The sequence below is a fragment of the Rattus norvegicus genome, chromosome 7 (genome assembly GCF_036323735.1).
Source record: "Rattus norvegicus strain BN/NHsdMcwi chromosome 7, GRCr8, whole genome shotgun sequence".
NCBI lineage: Eukaryota > Metazoa > Chordata > Mammalia > Rodentia > Muridae > Rattus > Rattus norvegicus.
In genome coordinates this window covers 64,047,311-64,051,035 of record NC_086025.1, presented here as the reverse complement: position 1 = coordinate 64,051,035, position 3,725 = coordinate 64,047,311, and positions in this window count along the sequence as shown.

Genomic DNA, 3,725 nt, shown 5'->3' with positions numbered 1-3,725 from the left:
GATGAAACAAAGGGGGGGGGAATTTGGTGGAAAATACCAGCAGCAAACCCACAGGACAATGTCCTAGCCTCTCATCCCCAGCTGAGAAGACAGATCTCCCATGAATGAGCAAGGCTTTCCAGAACGAGATCTGAGTTTTTCTCTAATTTGTGTAAATTCAATGGGAATTTCAGGCTGTTGCTCCGAGTAGAAACGAGCTCTAATTATCGCTCTGATTTTCATATAATTTTCAGTAAGTCAGCATTGCTGCTGCAGTTGATGAACCGGAAAGCCGGGGAAAGCAAGCTCGACCTTTCTGTGCCCCCTGCATCCTTTGAAATGCTTCGGAATCATTGTCTTTGAAGGGTTTGTTTGTGCAGAGAGAAAGAAACGGAGAGCATGGGGACGGTTTCATATATTGTCATGTCTGATTTATCAAACCCCGTGTGCAGACTTGCCATCAGGGCCGAGACAATGCCACTAAAACCGCATCGAGGTTACCAAATGGCTTGATACTGAGCTTCTCGGGGCTCACTGGTTATCTTTGACCCCACTGGAAGAATGTATCCTGCTACATCGAAGGGAGACACAGTGTGAAAATACACGGAGAATACGTCTGTGAGATCGTCTTCTCTCAATGTTCCCTGCTTGGGGACATCACCTGGCGAATAAAGACATCACTTGGGAATGGGTTCTATGCAAAATACCTTGTAATAACCTTTTCTGTGGAGATAGGAACCTCTAATCATATTTCAACTGCGAGGTACACACGCGTGCTGCAGGTTAAGGGAATTCTATTTACACGGCTCTGCGTGTCCTTTGAAGAAAATTAACTGTTTGGAAACAGTTTTAGAAACTAACATTAAGGAAAACTTTCTGCTCCCAGGCAAGCGTTCTCTCTCGTATAATTGTGCACTGAAAGCGAAGAACAGTATAGTGCATGATTTAATGATTTGGGTATTTATTAATTCATTTTTAAAAAGGAACCTTGTGGGGGGGAGGAGTTAAAAGCAAATTTCCTGCAGCCAGAAAACGAAGCCCTTAAGGTTATCCGGTTCATTTATCGTTGGAGTTAATTAAACAGTGACCTGGACTTTTCACACAGCAATTACTCTTGATGAAAAATTAACTACAGTCTTCCAGTAAGAAAGCACACACAGCAAGTTGTTAGAGGGTGGCGGGCCTGACCCAGGACGCGGGCTTTGGTACCACAGCTCCTGTAGGTGGCAGTGCTGCACTGCACAAGCCACCGCCGGGCACAGTCCAAACTGCGCATGTGCAACGCGAAGGGCACCCACTGCCTGGAGCATGCTCTGCCCTCCAGCCAGCAATTTCGCTAAGTTCCTGGCTCGCTGCTCGATTTCATAGCCGCCCTCTAAATGAATCTTTTCTGAACTCAGCAGAAGTACAAACTGCTCCTTCATACACCCCAAATCGTCTTTCTGGTGGAGCTGGTTTTGGGTTTTTTTTGTTTTTTTTTTTTGTTTTTTTGTTTTTTTAATTTCAGCGTTAGCATTATGTGGGGGGAGGGAGTGGGGAATCTGTGCTAAACACTCCTCTTGAATTGTTAAAGCCATTAGCTTAGCCACCTAGCCAGCTTAGAGAAAGGAGGTAAATCTATGAACTGAGCTGATCACAAACCTGCTCTACCCAGGAAAGATGTACCCAAAAGTGCATGACTAAGTTTCTGATCTTCTGCTGTTTTCCTTTCTGCTATTAAAAAAAAAACATCCCCTACTCTGCTCAAAAAGGCCAGGATGACTAGAATTTACACAGCAACCAAACCATGAATGGGTCTAAGTAACTTACAACTTTCAATTTGACAATAGTCTGAGGCTATTGTTGTTGTTATTGTTGTTACTATTAATAATAAAAATAATATTAGTAGTAGTATTTTAATTCATTTTCCTGTTTGACATTAGATCCGGGGTTACATGATAGAACAGGGTGGCGAGGATTCTGAAACTGTGGGTTTCTCCCACTCTTCAAGCAAAATTCTTCTCTCCTGATTGGCGCTTCCAGTTTCCCCTTCTTTCCGAGGCAAGAAGATAGACTTCACAGTGTCTCCCACATGTCTCTATGACTACATTGCCTTGGGTTGCAATACCTACTGTAAATGCAAGAAGAGTTTTTCTCTGGTAACCTATACCCTGTGCACAGATATATCTAAAACGATTCCTGGGACTTCACTATTGACAAAGTCTGCACAAAAATTTTATAAGCAAGATCCAGCAGAAAATAGATGGCCAAAGCAGTTTATGGACTAAGTAAGAAGTGCACTGGAAATAACACTGAAGTTTAAAGATGAAGAAACTGGGGAAAGTAAAGACAACGGTCTGACTAACAGTCCACAAAGGCATCAGAAGGGCTTAAGAAAAATGAATCCTGACGTCTGGGGGCTGAAGTGAGTAGGAAAAGGGGCGACTGGTGGTACTGGGCTTATGCCTCACAGAACAGGAAGAACAGCAAATCAAAGATTCTGGGAAGATGAAGGATGGGGTCTGCAGTCAAGCATCAGGGGAGATTAGCAGAGCAGAGGACTGGTCCCACTGTGAGTGGTAAAAGAAAGATTGGGGAATCTGGAAATGGTGGCCGATTGGGTACAATTACAGGGCTGACAAATGGGCTGAGAAGAGAGAGGGGTTGAGTGATGGGGGAGGGGGAGTGGACATCTTAGAGATCACCTACAGTAAAGGGGATGCTTTTGTTTTACCCAAGGCTTTATAAAGGGGCATTATGTGGGGTAAGCTAGAGCTCAGAAGAGGAAATGACATGTTAAGAAACTTCCACTATAATAAAAACCACAACAAACAAACAGACTACTCTGAGTTGCTCACATCTACCAAAGTAAATGATAGCTCTGTGAGTCAAAGACCTGATGAGATCAACACAGGTCTAGAACTCCTCCTACTAACCAAGAGGGAGCTAGCCAAAACGGTCAGGGATTCATTCAAACTGCAGTTCAAGACCAAGTTAGTTCTCTTCGTTTGATATTAGTGATGAAGTGTAAACCACTGGACAGCAAAAGTCACTCCACAGCACATGAGCACATGTGTGACACTGGGACGTGGTCAATCTAATGCTGTCTTCTTGAAGAAAGATCATTCTGGTACAAATTTCATATAGATTTCTTTAGACCCATTTAAAATATTTGAACCTCTAAACTGTGGACCCGATGGACGTTCTAACTTTAAGGAAACCCCACAGCGTGAGGTGAGCCTTAGGAATGGATGGAGCTTTAAGCACTGGGTGAGGGGGACCTAGTGGGGGAGGAGGGGAGAGATAGAAAATCAGTGGGAGGAAAAGGGGAAGAGGGAGGAATTGGTTGAAGCTTGGGGGATGAGGAAGGTACATGAAAGGCTCACTACATCATAGATGGAGAAATGGAAACTGACTGACTCAGAAGGACCACATCTGAACGAACATCTTGCTTTGATTCTGGATGAACAGGAGACTGCCTCCAATGGGCACATTTGTGTGTATCGGGACATTTCATATTTGACATTTAACTGTCAAGATCAATACATTCAAATTGGATTTTTTTTATTGGTTTATATGATACAAATTTACTTTTACCTTCTTAGTCTCCTTTCCCTCCCTCCCTCTCTCCCTCTCTCCCTCCCTCCCTCCCTCCCTTCCTTCCTTTCTCTCTCCCTTCCTTTCTCCTTCCTTCTTTCATCTCTTCCTTCTTCCCCTCCTTCCTTCCATCCTTCCTCCCTCCCTTCCTTCCTACTTTTTTGTTTTCC